This window comes from Pinus tabuliformis, chromosome X (genome assembly GCF_031772625.1).
Source record: "Pinus tabuliformis cultivar Carrire ecotype Pingquan chromosome X, CPIR1, whole genome shotgun sequence".
NCBI lineage: Eukaryota > Viridiplantae > Streptophyta > Pinopsida > Pinales > Pinaceae > Pinus > Pinus tabuliformis.
The window spans coordinates 206,295,709-206,315,440 of NC_142308.1; the positions used below are offsets into that span (position 1 = coordinate 206,295,709).

Sequence of the window (19,732 nt, forward strand, 5' to 3'; positions counted from 1 at the left end):
TTGTTGAAAAAAAGCTTTGAAGTCATTAGAGTTGTACTCCCCTCGCCTGTCGAATCTGAGTACTTTCAAAGGCTTTCCACTTTTATTTTCTACTTTTTCTTTGAATTCTTTGAACTTGGAGAATGTATCTGATTTATTTTTAAGAAAATACACCCATGTCTTCCAGCTATAATCATCAATGAATGTTAGAAAATAAAGACTACCTCTAATGGACTGTGTCTGCATTGGACCACATAAATCTTTATGAACAAGATCTAAAGGCTCTTTTGCTCTATAGGAGGATGTGGGAAAACTATCTCTTTTATGCCTGGACATAACACAAATTTCACAATTACACTCTTTTTCATTCATAGTAGGGAGACCAATGACGATTCATTGTTTCTGAAGTTGACTGAGAGTCTTGAATGGGATATGGCCATATCTAGAATGCCATAGTTTAGATTCATCTATTATTGACACATTCTGGACTAAAGACTATGAGATATTTTGACTTCGAAGAGTAAAAGGAAACTTCATATTCTTGGTTTTTTCAACCTTTGCTATCAGTCTTCTATTGGGAGGTTTGTCATAGATATAACATCTCTTCCCTTGAAATCTTACATCATAACCATGTTCCATCAGTTGTCCTACACTAATGAGGTTATGCTTAAGGTTTGGAACATAATAAACATTAGGAATGTATTTCTATTGATTATGTTTAGTAAGAATAGGGACTGTACTTTTTCCTTCAAATTTAATGCAAGAACGCTCTCCAAGAGTAATTTCTAATGTTATGGAAGCATCAACATAAGAAAGAAGATTTTTGTTACCTATCATATGATTGCTGCAGCCACTGACCAACAACCAAAGATTCTTGTTGTGAGTGTCTTCAAAAAGATGACAAGAAAGAAACATCGTTTCAGAGGATTCTCCTTCATTGTTGGAGAGATGGACATTTCCTCTTTGCTGATATGACTGTTTCTTTCTACATTCATGTTCATAATGCCCAAATTTCTTGCAATAATAACATTGGACATTAGATTTGCTCCATGGTCTGCTTCTCTGAGTTTGGTTTTGTGGAGGTCTCCACTGCTCTGTTGCATGATGATGATCTCCCTCTCCTTCGTCCTCTATCTCGCTTGTTTCCGCCTCTATATCCTCTGCCTCTGCCTCTGCCAAAAGAGAGTTGTGCTTTGAAAGATTGTTCCATGGAATCTTCTATCAAGTTGAGTCTTGTTTCGTGTGCCAGAAGTGATCCAGTCAACTGTTCTACTGAGAAGGTTGTAAAATCTTTGGATTCTAGAATGATTGTTACAATCATGTCATATTTCTTGGCAAACTTCGAAGGACTTTTTGAACAATTTTTCAATCTAAAATGGTTTCACCGATGAGCTTGATCTAATTGACTATTCCCATGACTCTAGTCATAAACTAATCGACATTTTCTGTGTCAGTCATCTTTAGGGTTTCGACCTGTGATCTCAATGTCTGTAATTTTACTGTTTTAACTATATCATTACCTTGATATGCAACTTTCAATATTTCCCAAGCTTCATGTGCTATGGATGTGCTAGTTATCTTGTCGAAAATACAGTCATCGACTGAGTTTTGTATCCAACATTTGGCTTTGTGTTCTTTCTTTCTGAGTTCAGTCGCTGCATTCCTCTGATTATTGGACATGGTTGCCAATGCTTCTTGGGTCGGCTCTACATAGGCAGTCTGAAGTGTATCCCAACACTCTTGAGCTTGCAAGAATGTCTTCATTCTCAAATACCAAAACCCATAATTTTTACTAAACAGAATCAGAGTGTAGCAAAGAGCTAAAAAAAAACTTTTCTTAAAATACAAATTTACGCACCTTGTTATTAAAAAAAAAAAAAAAAAAATTGATTTTCATTTTATAAACCCTCTTTAAACCAAATAAAATAAAAATAAAAAAATCAAAGAACAAACTCTACCTTTGAATTTAGACAAAGCCCCTTTTTAATATATCTCTTTCAAAAAAATACCTTCACGAAAATCCTTTTTTTTTTAAATCATGAATTAAAACCTTTCATCAATAAAAGCCTTCGTGAATAAAGTCTTTTATGACTTTGTATTGTTGTGAACTTTCTTTTCGAGATTACGGAAACAACCAATATTTTTGAGATTCGAAAAAAAAACAACAAAAAATTCAGTGGTTTGGTGCATTTAAAAAAATTTAAACTTTGAAAGAATTTTTGGGCAGATTTTGTTAATTTTTTCATTAAAAAAATGTGAATTTCTCAATATTCACTTAAATAGACACTTATAGAATAGAACTGAAGTAACAAATAAAATGATACCTAATAGAAATAGACACTCATGGAATAGAACTGAAGTAACAAATAAAATGACACCTAACCCATAGTGATTAATATCTCAACAAAACCACAAGAGACTAAAACCATCAATATGAACCTGAGCTAGGCAAAAAAACAGCCCAACATAGTACAAAGGTCTGCATACACAGTAGTACTCGAAGTCAAAACAATTAAACGAATGGCTGCCAAACGAATGGAGCGCGAAGGGAAATGTTGAAGCAGAAGAAAAGTTTGTTCAATGCAAGGAGTGGATTCAATTGTCAATATAAATAAAATATATATGCTTTTTCCTTGTCAGTGTAAATAAAATATTTGTTTTTCACTGAATCCCACCAAACCAATTTGGTATTTAGATGTTATGTATATAATCCAATGTTAATATTATAGAGCCAGATGTTGTCGTCCCTTTATGTGGAATAGATAAAGTATATAAGGTAAGGAATATACCTTAAAGCCCATGAAACCATGTACTGTATTTCTAGTGAGCTGCCCGTTAAACATCAACAGCTCATGAGAAGCTTCCTTGCTACAGCAACACAATATGGAATAATGAATCTCAACCGTGCCCTATGTTACCCTATGTTGAACACAAAAGTCCATGGGATTAGTGATCATTCACAATAAATGGTGAGAAATTTTATCTCGACTTTTTATCTCCTACCTGGAGAGGTAAGCTTCATTATTTTGAAAGTTTTGCATATCGCTATATTAGTTGCTTTTCAACCAGATGGAGTTCAGAACTCTCTTTCTAGAGTTGAGCTCTCTTTCTAGACTCTAGATGAAAGTACAGCGACGGTGGTAGTATGACTGAAGTCATGAGATGCAGGGTTAAAGAAATCACGGGCCCTGCTTCTCGCATCTCATGACTTCAATCATATTGTCAACGTCGTTGTACTTTCTTCTAGAAAACTCCTTTTCTAGAAGGAGAGTTCTGACTTGATCTTGTTGAATAGTAACTACAATGATATGTAAAAAAGCTTTCACTCTTTAAGTCCTGTCGGTGTCTTCTTTAACGCCACATCTGGTGGATTCAATCATGTTGCCCAACACCGTTGACTACCTTTTTCTATAAAACTCATTTTCTAGAAAGAGGGTTCTGAACCGACCTGTTTGACGAGCAATCATAATGGTATGAAAAGAATTTCAGAACAGTGAAGCATACATATCCAAATAGGAGATAAAAAGTTGTGATAAACATTCTCGCTACTCATTTGTGATTGATTACTAATCTCGCCGACTTTGGTGTGCATCTTCAATTTGCATAGTGTACGGTTGAGATTCATTCTTCCATACTGTTGCAGAAGCAATGAAGCTTCTCACAAGCTGTTGATGTTTAATGGGCAGCTCACTAAGAATACAGTATATGGTTTCAGGGAGTTTAAGATATATTAGTGATCTCTTAGAGGTGAATAAAGGGAGGAAAGTATTATTGACGATGTACTAAAATAATGATAGTTTAGAACATAGTGATATTCATGAGGCTCATTTGTATGTATTTCCAACAGGTAGGCTCTGGTAAAATCAAGTCCACCGATTACTCAAAACCCAACAACAGATTGTCAACAGTGCCAGACAGGATCGGAGTTGGATCCCGCGGTCTCTTCGCATTAACGGCAAGCAATTTCATCCACCTACTTATCACTTGTCGTTGTCCCTTCCAGTTTCCCCCACCCAACTGATTGAATTGTCGTTGTCGATTCCAGTTAGGAGCTCTGATTGATTCGCTAGACGCTCAAAACTCTCCCAGCCATATCGAGTTAGCGCTCATTTGCAGCGGAGGAATCTTGAAGCATCTCCAAGTCTCGAGCACACGGAAGATTGGGGTATGTAATGGTGTTTCGCTAGATTCACGCTGGAAAAGCTATAAATGAGTAGGTTTAACAATATCTGGCATAGGAAGCTTCTCTGTTTACTGCCTCCTTTTTATGGTCTTATGATAGGCATTTAGCATTACTTGGATATGCTCCTCAATGAATAGCTGGACATTCCCGAACTATCTCTATTGTATTTTGACCATGTTTTGTGGATACAGAACCGAAACCCACACGCTAAATCAACATGTGTGTCTGAAAGGCAATTTATGTGAACCTACCTCACTTGCATTGAAGTACGACCATAGCCAATTGGTTAGTTCGACGAGGAGGATTCCAAAACTGTAAAATATCACTATTTTCATTTAAGAATCCTGAATTTGCACACTTTGAAGGGACATACCTCTAATTTCCAGTACAACAACAAAATATAAAATCATTGTTTCAACCTCCTGCTTTCTCCCAAACTACAGAATCAGGAAACACTGAATTATTGATTATCTTTATTGTACATAAACGAGTAAAGGCTAATTACCACTGTAGAATTAAGTATTAAAAGAAAAAATAGAAATTGCCTCAAAAGTGCAAAGAAAGCTTATAAGATTGTTAAATTGAAAAAGTTATATCTTTTTTATAATATTTGATATATTAAATTTAAATTTTATTAACCTTATTATATATTGAAATATAAAAACATATTTAAATTTTCTTTACCTTATTATATATTGTAATATAATATAAAAATGACAGTTACTCAGTAGTGTTCATCGTACGTTTCAAGCTGAGAATATTCATATCTGAAAGTTGGTCAAATTTGTGTGAAAAATGCCTTATAAGTTGTTGATTTATGGTTAGTTTTAGTGCTTCAAAGATGGCCGCCCTTCCAATCATTCCATAATCTTTATGCCGACTTATCTAGCACATTTCAAGTATGATCTCCTTTAAATCATGGCCATCACTTTAATTTATGGTATTGTTTCCATGCTATCTTTGAATGACAGGTTCGTTTATGACATAATTCTTTCCTATTATAGTTATGTATGTATGTTGGAACCTTCTTGTTCTAAGGGGTCTGTGGGAGAAGGACGCTTTGATGATAGGAATTATTTTGGACATTTGTCCACTTGTGTCTCAAGGTTTTCCTTGCCTTTAAGAAATTGTGCGGTAGAAGATGAGCAAACTTTACCAATTTTCTTTGCGCAGAAGCGAAAGGAACACTATGAGTTCCTCCAAGTTTTGTAGATGTGATCTCTAAAAGAAGTTAGTTACATATAATTTTTTTTTATAGATCACCCAATCCTAAGCAGCCAAGTCATTGTACCATGCTTTTTCATCTTCTTTTCCCACATTTTTACGTATTTGGATGGATACAACATAAAAAACACTACTCCAAAACAAGAAGAAAATGTTGCATGTGGCTCCTTGATCCGTAAACTGCCGTGGATGTTTTACTGGATAGTTCGTCACAACAGATTTAATAATATTATATTAAAAATATCAGATTCTACACTATTACAGTTTTATTTAATTTCTAGATCTATAAAATTACCTGTAATTAGTGCATGCATGTAAAAGTAAATCAAGCAGAAAAGCAGACAACAACATAATGAGCTCTCATGCACACAATACAGAAGATAAACTTTCTGGGAAACCCTTTCAAGAGAAAACCTAGCTGGAAGGTGAGGCTGCTTCGCTCTCTTTCTCTGTCTGGAAATATGGATGTAGATACAAAGAAGTAATGTCTATGGCCCGTGGGCTACTGCAGTGCACAAATCCTCTTTGTGTGCTCTACCTCGTATCTCTCCTGGTTGTCTTTACTCAACTACGGAACAAATTTCTCTCGAAAGAATGGAATGCCTCTACCTCCTAGTGGCCGAGTTATAACACAACCCGATAGTCTACTAGTGGTTAAGTTTGACTACATCATCTCTCAACTAGAGTTACAAAATACACTCTTTTAGAGTCTTCTACATCACAAACATGTGGCTAGCCCCTTTTCCATGAATAATGGGAGCTAAAGCGGCATCCTCTCGAACTATAGGTGGGAAAACAGGAAGGTCAACTTCTGAGTGACATAACTTTTGAATACAGACTCCGATTGGCACAATTCTTGCGTCATTGGAAAGATTTATGTGTGTAGAATAGCATTAAAAGGTGTTATGCATACGCAAAAAACTTTTATCCCTAAAAAAATGTCATTGGATTCCTCAAAACGCTCCTGAAAGGTTTCAGACCTAGTTTCGCTAAACTGGGTCCAGCCGGTAAAAATGGTTGCCTGAGCTGATTCCTCCACTTTTTCCACTCCAAATGCATTGAGATGGATGAAAAAAAATAGAATGATCCAATTTAGATCACTCCTTAACTCCTTCAGTTTCCACTACCTGAAATCATGAAAACATTCAAGAACGTGAGCAATCTAAAGGAGACTAAAAAGATATCATATGTATAAAATCAGTCAATATTACCACGGCAATGTAATCAATGATGAAGTGGTACATGGTTTGGGCTAATGACAACTTGCTAACTGGTGGAAGAACATCAAAAGCATCACATGCTAGTAGAATGGCATTCTTAGGGTGAGGTCCCACATAAGGAATCTTTGCATTTGGAATGGACTCTATGGGTTATGATGCTCTGGTACTATCTGAAAATTAAAGAAATGTCAAGGAGAGATTACTATACAAAAAATACGAAAACATAAATATTAGCTTTAGTAGTTCAACGATAACAATTTGGAAATTATGATTTTTTCACCAAACACTGTTTAGAATTTATATTAGATTATAGAGCCAATTGAAGAGATCCCAAGCCTGATTGTCATGTGTATTGACAATCAAGTCAAAATGGCTCATTATTGATTTTCATATTTTAGTTGCATTTATGAACACATTAATCAATATGTTCAAGTTGCAGAAATGATACCAGTGACGGATTTGTCGAGTAATCCAACTCTCTTGTATACATATCAAACAAAATTCTCCGATAGTACCACAAAAACAACAAAAAACTTATTTTTTTAGATGAATATTCATCTAATAAGCTATATATGTATGATGAACTCAACTGCACTTCTCGTGAAATACAACCAATATCACTGGGCTTAAATTAGAAAATAGATAATAGCAAACTCAATGGTTCCAATTTTTCTTGATTTCCATATCTCAGGTTCTTTCTCCTTGAAAGGTCAATACATTTTGCTTAACACCCTCCTTGAATATTTGATATACCATTGTCACTCCAGCCATGCTCGTCATCTCCAGTCAAATACCAGTTTGGGTTTGTTGATAGTGTAGTCTTTCTAGTTCCTTCACGCATACAACCTTTGTTATTGATGAGTTCTACAAAACATCAAATATAAAACAAAAATCCATAAAATAAACATCAAATTGTAGTTAGAATTTGAAATCTACAATTCCTCATAGTCCAAATAGTAGATTCATATATCCTTCCTTTCCCATATTGCAGCTAGAGTGGAGATAAAATTCCTTTCTTGGGAATTAGTTGACGCATCAAAATAAATAATCCCTTCTTCATTTCTCTAGCATCTTGGGTTCCAAGAATTACAATTTATTTTTGGGCAAGGTTTAAATCAATGGTCATGCTAGAATTCATATAATGAGTGAATTGAATGCATGGAAATTTCCCAACATTATAAATGGTGAAATCTAGAGTACCAAAGTTCTCTAGCTCTTGAGAAATAGGACTTATGCACCTATTATAAACCAAAGAAAAATATTACTACACAAGAACTTTTTTGAGGTATGCCTTGCTTGAAGGTAATGGGGCCACATGTAATATATATGAACTTGAAAGTTGAAGCACTTTGTAAAGAACTAGAAAAAATGATGCCACCTATCTTAAGCATCCAAGTGGAAAACAAGGGATCGAGAAAAGGAAAATCAAGACAAATACTAAGGAATAAGCATACACTATTGAAAAATGGAGTTGACTTACATGTTATCCATGAATACAAAATGATATAATCATGCTGAAATGATGCACACTTTTAGGTGATGGTCTGAATCCTAGTTCAAACATTGATCCTTCCAAAAAACCTGCATAAGAGGAAAATATTAATATGATCACAATTTATTGTTCAAAGTTGGTGAAATTATATTGATTTCTTGAAATCTATACAAAATGAACCTAGATTGCCTCCTTTTATAAATTCATGAACCTAGGCATATACAATGAACCATGGTAGTTCATGTATAAATGATCTTATCACCCTGATGAACCATGGTCAAATGATCATTAGGTCACACTAGTCACCACATGCTTATGAATTCAAGCTTTTTGAAACCATCATGATCATGTAGAAGATATGCCTTAGTGTTATAAGTAAAATCTCCAAATTGTCGGGAGATCTAACTCAGATTTTGTTAAATAAACATTGACTGTGAGCATACCTTATCTAGTGATGTCAAAAAATCCCCTGCCCTTTCTCGATTGATGAGGAATTTATGTTCGTCCATTTCAATGTTTGGTGAGCTTATATTTAAAAGAGAAATGTAGAAGGTCAATTATTGAAAAAAAGGAGGAAATGAAAACCTCAATTATAGGAAAAAAATTATTTTCTTTCATTTTTGTATTAAATGTACTCATCAAGTCCAAATATTGTTGATTCGATAAACATGTGATGTCGACAGTTTTACTCTATTCATTAACCTTCAATGCAATTTCTTTGTTATGTAACATTTTCAAATCTACCATATCAGTATTGGGGAAATTGTTTCTTTCCAAGAAGAATTTATTCCTCTTTTGTATGCTCCTATTAAACTATCAAAGTTTTTGAGATCTCATAAAATATCAGAAAGTTCAAATTTCCTTCAATGTAAATGCCTTGTTGTTAAAAGAGTACATACTTCTAGGAAAGGAAGGTAATAAAACTATTCTCATTATTTTCTAGTGAATATGAGCTCATCACTTAGCTAGATGGAAATATTGTTCCTTACCTGAGATGGAAGGAAATGGATTGCTTACATGCCCAAGAAGAGCTAACTCAGGTGAGACCTTTGAGAGCAAACTCTAAGAAGGATTGACTCCACACCAAATAAGTAAGTAAGGTTGGTATGGGATGATCCAAACAACAACAACCCTTGCATCAAAAAAATGCATAAAACTATTAAAGGTGGAGCTAAAGTATGCATGCTTGTCCTTTTTGCCTTTGTTTAAGGTGGGACAATGCCCATTCCTCTAATTTGGCTTGCAATGTAAGATTGTATAAAGTTTTTTTTTTTTTTGTTATTTTTTTTTTTTTGCACCAATGAATATAAGATAGATTTGTTTCCAAAATAAAGAAACAAGGAAATAATAACTTACCAAAGGGATTTCTGATTTTTGTCCCAACCCTAAAACCCACCACAATAGCAAGGCATAGAATTATGAGGGCATAGTTAACCTCTGGAGAGTAAATCTAACCCTCATTTTCTCATGAGGTATGAAAAATATTGACTTGAGGGAAAATCAAGAGCTATTGATTGTTTTATAATTGAGAAGGTTGCAAAAATAAATGCTTGGCTGACAAATATTTTTGCTAAAGTGGTAGCGATAAACATTGGCCAAGACACAACATTTGGTATTGACTTGTAGAATGTATCACTTACATTTTCTATATTCTTGATCAAGTAAGTTGCATGGCTAGAAAATGTGAGAATTAGAGCTGGATAAACAATCATATAAAAGGAAATCTACAATTTGTATCAGGAAGTAGAAATTTCTTATGATTCTAGTCTATGAAACACATATAGGACTTAGATGGAACAATGTTTTGATTGCCCAAATCATTTGAACATGAATAAATCTCCTACTAAAGTGGCCCAAGTTAGCAAGCATGGCCTCCACACCTGTTTTAAATAGATAGAAGGTTACATAGGGCATTGTCTCATTTTCTAACAAGTGATTAGAGGATATATACTCTGAGATATGAAATTAGTGTTTAACAATATAAGAAAATATATTGCTTTGACTTGAGAAAGGAAAGAAAATTCAAAGGTATTATGGCATACATTATAAAATATCTTGAATTGAGCACAAACCTGTTACACATAAGAAAGCACTCCCACCATCAACTATCCTTGCTGATAAGTTAACATTTTTTAGTTTTCAACCATCTCCAATGAACATGACATAGATTGTGAAAATATCAACTTCACATGTTGTTTATGTCATGAAAATGGTTATTTTGAGAAAGTTTGTCTTATCAATAAAAAGGATCACCTTGACCTTAACATATAATCTAGTCAGAATAAGATCACCAATCTTGAGGTAAGGTTCCCACCTATTGAATATGAATTCTCATCAAAATTCAGATTCAGATGCTACCTCCAAAACCCAAAAATATTGTAAAAAGTATAGTAACCCATTGGTAATGAAATCGTTCAGCAAAATAAATTTGAAAAACGTATGATAGAGCTATTAATTGACCAACTACATTGTTACAAAATTAGATCCAATGCTTTTGAAATAAGGCTTATGAAGCAAGGAAAGATTTTTTATAGTCAAAATGATGGGAAATCCTCATATCTAGTACTTGTGGAGCATCCAGTAGAAAAGCACAAGTGCAACATCCAATAGAAAATCACAAGCTAATTAATGATGTGCCCCTTCTAGCAGGTTCAAATATAGGGGTGATGTTGTCAAAAGTTTTCTAAAAGTCAATCCCCATGTCACTCTTCTGAGTAAGAAAGGGAAGGAAAATAAATATGAAACTATTAATCTTCTACAAAGGGACCGAGGTTTGTAAAGGGAAGACAGAAATGTAAGCACATTAAACTTATACCAATGAATCTAGGTTCAAATCTCAGCAAGAATAGAACTTGCAAAATGAGTTCTTGGTGGATTTTGACCATGTTTCAAATTCAAAATTCATTCAGAAGAAAAGTTAGGTGGCATGGAGTGATAAAAGTACAATGTACCTACAGAGCCCCGAGGGAGAAGGGAGATAATTTCAAAATGCATTCATAAGTATGACAAGATTCCTTCATGTCTCTAAGATAATAATGTGCCTACACCTTCAGCAATTTACACTCTATCTCATATGGTTTCACTAACCTCATTTTGTCAAGGGTTTCAACAATGGCATGTACATCGCACTTCATCATCATGGTATACAACAAAATCTTAAGAGAGTTCATGTCATTGGGTCATGTTTTCAGATATTCAATGACCAAAGCTTCCCCTCCATATCCATCCCCTTCTTCTTCTCCTTCCTTGAATTATGTCGTAGGAGTTGGAATGGTAAAATAATTTAGTTGGCTATCAATGGCGGAGAAGGAATTTAGCAGGGTGCTCCTCCACATGCCAATGCAGTCCTACAAAGCATCGAGCCGAAGGCATCAAAAATAGCTAGAAAACCTGCCAGTAAGAACATGATAGCAGGCTCTTCTATCCTTTCCTTTGCTTCTGGTGGGGCTGAGTCTGGCCAATCCCTAAAAATGGTGACCACTAACTTGGATAATTTATTATTATTAAATCCCAAAAAATTATTTGGGTTTTGTTTGGAATGTAATTATTTTTTAGGCCTTATTCAACGTCTCCATCTTGGAAAAATAGTTTTAGAGTTTGATCTTAGTGCATCCCCGACACTACTTCCACACCACCACACCTTGTTCCAAGTCAATGTGGTACGTATTTTTTCTAGTCAAAATTTCAAGTTGACAAGTTGGCTACCATTAATCCTACCTCCATTTTTTAGTGGGAAACCAAAATGTCTATGTCTGATGGACCATCCATTTGGAGTTGGGCACCCACACAACTGTAATATCCCTATCCCATCCCCTCCATCTAGTTATTAGTAGCTAGCTTGCAAACCCAATCCAAGTCAGTGATATTTTGAGGAGTGCCAACTATGTGAACATATACAAGAATAATAAAACCTTATGTGAGGGGAAACATTATAGTTTATCTAAATTAATTTAAGAATAGTAGAACCTTGTCTTATAGCCTAACTTACCCATTTTCATACATGAGCAGGTAAAAATAAGTTTCAATGGGTGTTAAAGAGAAAATAAATACATACAAACTTTAAAAGCAATCACAACCTCCCCACCCAACATTTTAAGCATTCACAGGGGGATTCTATTCTTCCCACAACATTTTGATCAAATTCCCCATATAGAATTGAATTTCTTATTTTCATAGAAAAAAGGAAAAATACGAGAAGGAGAAAGTAAGATGGAGTTCGAATCTCTGCAAAATGCTCTCGTTGATGCAAAGAATATGTCCAAACCCTATGTCAAACTTTAGCTAAAGAAAATTAAATAGAAATTAAGATTTATCTCGACTGGAAAAAGCACCTCCATCAAGAACTTATGGTGCTCGCATACTTAATATGCTTCTGATATGACGGTCCACCAAGGTCACCTAGATAAAACTCATTCTCTTGTGAACTCTCATAGGGTGAAATGCTGAAATGCCAGAGGCAACCTTCAAATTACACTAAATTGTTTCCCTTCCTCTTCCTATTTCATGCAATGATGCCTGCACTATAGATGGTCATCATATAAGTAGGGCTTCACGAGAATAACCTTGGGGTGCATCGAACCTGCTAGTGTCCCATTTGGTGTTGTACAACTCAGGCGACATGATTCTTAGGTTGAGCTTGCACGTCGACATCTCGAGTTCGAGACTCTACCCCTAGGGCTGAAATTCTCGAGAGCATGGAGGTGTAGGTGAGGAGGTCATCAACTCCAGTAAAGATAACGGAGTACTAGATATAGCCGTATTTTAGCTTCGGTTGCTTAAGGAAGATGTCACTACGAGCTCCAAGTCTTTAAGATAGATGCCAATTTTTTAGTGGAGGGAGGACAAAAAAAATGAAAGAATCCTGTTTGTTGGTGTGAATAGTGTCTGCTCACCCCAAGCCTGCAGAGGAAACGCCTATCAGTGTATTTATGAGGGAAAATTTTATAATTATTTTATTTTGTATTTTATTTAAATACAAGAATAAAATAATCATGATTTTTGAATGTTTTAATTGAAAATTTTATATTTATATAAAAATATAAAGAAATTAAAAAATATATTTTTAATGAGATCAAATTGTTTATGATTCATTAAGTGAAATTGAAATATAATTTATAGGAAATAAGTAATTAAACGCAGTCCAAAAAAATTGGATCAAAACTTTAGAATCATAGTTCTAATTGTGTCTTTTTAGCATTCCTTATTTAAGGAATAAATATTCTACAATATCCAATTTACTTTTATGAATTCTAAATTTAGCCTCTCCTATATGCCAAATACATTTTCATCTCTATTACAATATACCATGTCAATTTATTTTGTCTATATCTTCTCTCATACGAAATGGCATTGTGACTTAACATGTTTTGAGCTGGCATGATATACTGGATTGTTTTCTAATTTGATAGAACTTTGGTTATCAAACTTGATGGAACTTTTCTTATCAAACTCGATGGGAAAAGGTACTCATTGTTTTTGTTCAACATTTTCAAGGATCCACTAAAGCAATATCACATCACAAGTAACATTGCAAAGTGTTTTGTATTTAACTCATGTTGATGGCAAGGAAATAATTGGTTTTTTCTTATTTCTCCACGATACAAGTCCACATCCTATACTGAACACATATCCATAGGTCGATTTTCTATCATCTAGATTTCCAACCCAATTAGAATCAGAATGACCTGTGGACTTAATAGTAAGTTTTTAGCATATGAATTCCAAAATCAATAGTTCATTTGAAATATTGAAGGACCTTCTTTGCAACATGCTAATGACTATTATGAAGCTTAGCCATGAGTCGAATAAGCACACAAACTTAATAAGAAATATATGACCTTCAAATTTTGTTCTAATGGAGTAGAAATTGCCTTATATTCAGTCATATTAAATCTCTTGAGTAAATCCTTTATATATTTAATGTGTCTAATTAACTTCTTACCATTGTCCCTCCATTCCTCGAGACCTAAAAAATAGTACAATTGTCAAAGCTCCTTCATCTAAACTGCTTATGAAAACTATATTTTCATATCTTCAATCAACTAAGTCATATTCCTCATTATTATTAGATCATCAATATATAAAGAGATCAAAGCATTTTGTTCATTTTTATCTGACTTGATATACAAATTGGAATCACTTTTACCTTTTAGAAAACCCTGTTGAAAGAAGAAGGTGTTTATTTTCACATACCAAGACCTCGGTGGCTATTAAGTCCGTATAAATATTTCTTTAGCATGCAAAGAAGATGTCCATGATTATGCTTTACAAATGTTTATGGTTGCACAAGAAAAACCTCTTATAATTCTCCATTTAGAAAAGACGATTTGAGATCTAACTGATATAGCATCCAATTATATATAGTAACTAATGCTATCATTATTTTTATTGTTTTCAATTTCATTATAGGCGCAAAGGTATCCTTATAATATATACCTTATTTTTGTGAGTAAGTGTTTGCAACCAATCTTGTCTTATATTTGTTTTTTATACCATCAATATTAAATCTAAACATGCACAACCACATTTAACTTATGGGGATTTTATTCTTTAGAAGTTTTCTTAATTCCCATGTTTAATTTTTTATATTAGAATTATACAGTTCTTTCATAACTTTCATCCATTCTTTATGATCTTTAGCTTCTTCAAAATTTTAAGGTTAGTTTACATTCATGACTTGAGTCGTTGATGTATAGTGTTTTATACCTTGTAGGTGTTTGAATTTGTCATGTTGATCTCCTTGGTGCTAAATTTCTCTATGGTGGTCCTTCATCTCTTTTTCTCCGTGGACATTCTCCATCTCTTCATAACATACTTTGACTATTTGAGGTGTCTATGCAACTTGAGGCTTATCTTGAACCTATTCAAAAACTTCTTCTTCTTTAACATTTTCATCATTTCCTTCAGGAAAATGCCATACATCATCATGACCATCATCTTTTTCATTTTTCATCTACATGTTCAAGGAATAAAACATCTACGCTTGCGAAGACTTTGTGAACGATGGGATCAAACAATTTATATGATTTTTGATTTGTACAATAACAAAGAAAAATACACTTGATTTCCATGGTATGAAGCTTTATTCTATCTTCTTAGGGAATATGTGAAAATTTCATGTTCCTATAAATTCTCAAATGTCTAACTTATCTTTTAAAGCCAAAAGATGTTTCGAAAGGTGTTTTATTCTCTAATGTTTTGGTTAGACTACAAAATTAATGGCTTCAACCCAAAAACCATTAGAAAAACCTTTACCTTTTACTATTCTCGAAGCACATTCAACCAATGTTCTATTCTTCCTTTCAATCACTCAGTTTTGTTGAGTGGTATGTGATATTCCATAATTTTATAGAATCTCATTGTTTTTGCAACATTTAATGAAGGGTTATGATGTGTGTTCTCCCCTTGGATTTGATCGAAAGAACTTGATGTACAAGAATATCTGTTTTTCAAACATATTCTTAAATTCTTTAAAATACTCAAATACATCACTTTTCTTCCATATAAAATAGGCCCAAATATATTTTGTTCTATCATTAATAAAAATTAAGAAAATAATATTCTCACAAAGATTTATTTTTTGCAATAAGACCACATATATAAATATACATTAATTATATAAATTTTGTTTCCTTTCATCCACATGTGTATGAAACTCTTCTCTATATTGTTTATCTAATGCACATCCCTCAAATTCGATATACTCATTCTTAAGAATTGGAACGCCATCCATCATTTTTTTTCTAAAGTAACATAAAATTATTATGATTTTGATATCCATACATTCGATGCCAAGATTTTCCCATTAACATTATAGTTGATGCCATTAGACAACATGAAATATATATATCCATAACATGTAATTCCATGATATGTATCATCTCTCATATAGATATGAACACTAAAAGTTCCTTCATGAAATATATCAAACCAATCTATATTTCATGACATATGAAGTCAGACACAAAAATCAGTTAACAAAGCATTGACATCACCATTTTCATTTGATAAAGAAACATAAAAGCAAACACCCTAAGATTTTTGGAATTATTAATTACAAAGGCTTTGTTATAAAAAAAGTTTCATGTATTCCTTCTACGTTTGAATTAAGCATATTTTCTTTACAAACAATCCTTAGCAAAATGACCAATATTAGCACAATAGTAGAATGCGTCATTTTTCTTGATATTTGTTCTTGATGGTGGTGGCGTTCAATGACATTACTTTGCATGTGACTTTCCCCCTTTATTTCTCTCATACAATTTTTCTTTAAATGGTTATTTCCCTTTCGCCATCAATACGAAATCTGAACTTTGTGATATTAGATTAAGGTTCTTTCTTCCTTCTTCCTCCTACATAGAAATACCTACTAATTCATGAAATGTGTGGGCGTCTTCTTCCTAGCTGCAATACCCATAATGAACCTTTCATATTCATCCAACATGCCATAAAAATACCTACTAATTCATGAAATGTGGGTGACTTCTCCCTAGCTGCAATACCCAAAATGAACATTTCATATTCATCCAACATGCCATTCAATGTAATAGTAATTAAATTAGTGCTTGAAATGTTTTCACCTTCCTTATTTTATTCTAAAAATAAAATTATTGATGTTTTCATTCCCCTTCATCTTAATTGAAAGAAGATTACTCTTTTAAAAACAAGACTCAATAAGTGTTTTTCATCTCATACAACTCCTTCCTTCTTGTCCATGTCTCTCATTAGATCTTTTACAATCCCTAATAGGATGAATGATATTGTCATTTATTATCATTCTCAAGAGCACATTTACATTTTCCTTGATTTGTGGTCACTCCGAATCCTGAATTAGGAGCGTTGTAGTTTCTGGGACTTTTGTCTTAACTTCGTCATCAGATATAATTGGCTAGACATTATAGCCTTCCCCTTCACTGGTGTGTACATCTTAAATTTCCAATTCCCCCTTCCACTAGTGTGTACATCTTAAATTTCCAACTCAAATTGTTTTTCCATCGAACTTAATTGACTTATTTAAATATGATTCAACCAATAGGTTTTCCATTTTCACACACTAAAAGAGACACTACAATTTTAAATTAACGAAAAAAGTATCTGAAAATTGCATCTTATTCCTGGTTCCTCATTCATGCAGGCTCCACACTTCAAGATTGTGTCCATATTCCATGCCTTTGTCAAGTTCTCTCCATAGGCTTCATGTAGTGCACACCTCTATTGCATGTCTTTAACTTCATGCAGGTCTACATCGCCCGACTCAGTTCACGTAACTGTCTTACATGGCTTACACAATTCCTCCATTGTTGGAATATCTAATTCCTACTTGTCTCTAGTTGTGATTCTTACTAAGTAAGGAGTCTGTTCCTAGTAGTTAGGATCCATTTCCTAGTGTGGTGTGTGGTTGAGAGATTTCCTCAACCAACAAATTGTGTGTGCATGTATATATGTAATTACATTTGATTAATGAATGATAGACAATATCAAAGTTTATCTTGGTATCAGAGCCTTGAGGGCTAGCCCCTCCTGGGCTAAGGGAAATAAAGAGTTGGGCAAATGGTTTTTTTTTTGTTTGTCCATCATAAAGGATTCATACCTCCATTTGAGATGGTGACTTGAGGAGGAGGTCCACCGCACCACGCCATTTTTTTGGCACGGCTTCATTGTTTGAAATTTTGCAGGAGAAGTCCACCTTTGCATGTTATTTGGAAGATCCATGAAAGTAGCAAGACCATCGATGATAGCACATGTCCGAGGATATCTCCTGTGAATCGTTGGCTTGCAGTAGTCTCATTCAAGCTCAGTGGGAGACTGTAATCAGTGGATTGCTTGAGCACTTCACCAGAAGAGAAGCGGTGGTTGTGGCGATCGACCCCTAAGATTTGCTTCAAGATCTATGGTTCTTTGGTGGACCTATGGATCAGATCTATGGCTGTTCGATGGATCTATGGATCAGATCTGTGGTTCTATTGTTGTGTAGGTCGATCTTCAGGTGAACCATACTCAGTGGATTATTAACGTGGGCTGTGTGAGCAGATCAGAGTGTGAGCAGTGGTGTGATCGATTCCTTCACATTTCCTATGTCCTTGAAGTAGCCTAGACCGAAAGATTTTGCTGTGCAATATTTTATCAAGCAAGATAGCAGTTGAGCCGATGGTGCAGCGTGGTCGAGCCGGTGGCGTTGGATGGGTTTCCATGAATGCCATGGCTTCTCTGTTGTATGGGCCATGCTTTGGTGACCAAGTAAGAAAGATGAGTGGATGTGTTGTTTCCTGGATAAATGGTCTCTTCGTGGATTCACCGCAAAGAAATCAGGTCTGCGTGGCCTGGGAGGTGTAGGATTTCCATCCGGTTTAAAATGGTCATTTATGCCAAAAGTATCAGATGGAAGACCATCATATCTTGTTGTGAATTCCGATGAGAGTGAATCGGGAACCTGTAAAGATAGAGAGACTATGAGACATGATCCCCACAAGCTTATTGAGGGATGCTTGATTGCAGGTGTCGGTATGCATGGCAGTGCTGCATACATTTACATTAGAGGGGAATATTTAAATGAGAGGAAAGCCTTACAAAATGCTCTCAATGAAGCATATGTAGCAGGATTCTTAGGGAAAAATTCCTATGGTTCAGGTTATGATTTTGATGTTCATATTCACTTTGGAGCTGGTGCTTACATATGTGGGGAAGAGACTGGTTTACTTGAGAGCTTGGAGGGAAAACAAGGCAAGCCTCGATTGAAACCTCCTTTTCCTACCAATGCTGGTCTTTATGGCTATCCAACAACAGTTACAAATGTGGAGACAGTGGCTGTTTCGCCAACCATACTCCGCAGGGGCCCTGAGTGGTTTGCCAGCTTTGGCCGCAAGAACAATTCGGGGACAAAGCTTAGCTTGGAGGAGAAGTTCTAGCTGATACACAGTGTGGGCGAGGAGTGCATTCAAGAGAGTGAGTTGAGAACCCTCTTCAAAAAGAAGAAGGACCCTCTCTGCTATAATGGGAAGCTTGATTATATGTATTGCGCCTCCCACCTCCATTGGAGGTCACTATCGTGCATACTAGTGTAAGTGTTCTTGAATTGTTTTTAAGTTTGTAAGTGAAACATGTTGAGCATGATCAACTCACTATGTAAATGAAATTAGTTAGAATTGATCACTCTAGCAATTTCTAATTGAAGTTAGAAAGATTCAAGATGAAAGTGTTGAGTATGATTCTAGGAGAAGTTGGTTGATGCAGTAATGGATCGACAAACAAGGTAAAATATTGTGTGTTGAAATAAGGCAGACTCATAGTATATGTCACATACATTAGTAAGCAAGTCTAGGATGTTTGTAGTGGTTGTTGTAATGTATGTACCCGGTAACTCCAGAGTCAGAGTGTGAAATGTAAGCCTTGTCAGGCATGAGTATCCCCATACAGTTCGTGGTAATCTAAAAACCATTTTGTATTTGCAGTGTTAGTTTGTGGTAAGCCAGAAACCACATGAAGTGGGACAGAGATTTTTGTAAACATGGTTTAGGGTTCGCCGACATAACCCTTGGCCCAGAGTGGCTAGAATGCCTTAGTGGTAGGTTTGTGGCCCAAAGTGGCTGGAGTGCCTTAGTGGCAGGCTTATGGCCCATAGTGGCTGGAGTGCCCTAG

The 19,732-nt window shown here is 34.8% G+C and overlaps 3 pseudogenes; 1 reads left to right on the forward strand and 2 right to left on the reverse strand.

Moving 5' to 3' along the window:
* Positions 1 to 5,421: 5,421 nt before the first annotated feature.
* Positions 5,422 to 8,845, reverse strand: LOC149139093 (phosphoenolpyruvate carboxykinase (ATP)-like; annotated as a pseudogene).
* Positions 8,846 to 11,049: 2,204 nt separating this feature from the next.
* Positions 11,050 to 12,090, reverse strand: LOC149139094 (uncharacterized; annotated as a pseudogene).
* Positions 12,091 to 18,351: 6,261 nt separating this feature from the next.
* On the forward strand, positions 18,352 to 19,002 carry LOC149139095 (NADH dehydrogenase [ubiquinone] flavoprotein 1, mitochondrial pseudogene; annotated as a pseudogene).
* The last annotated feature ends 730 nt before the right edge of the window (positions 19,003 to 19,732 follow it).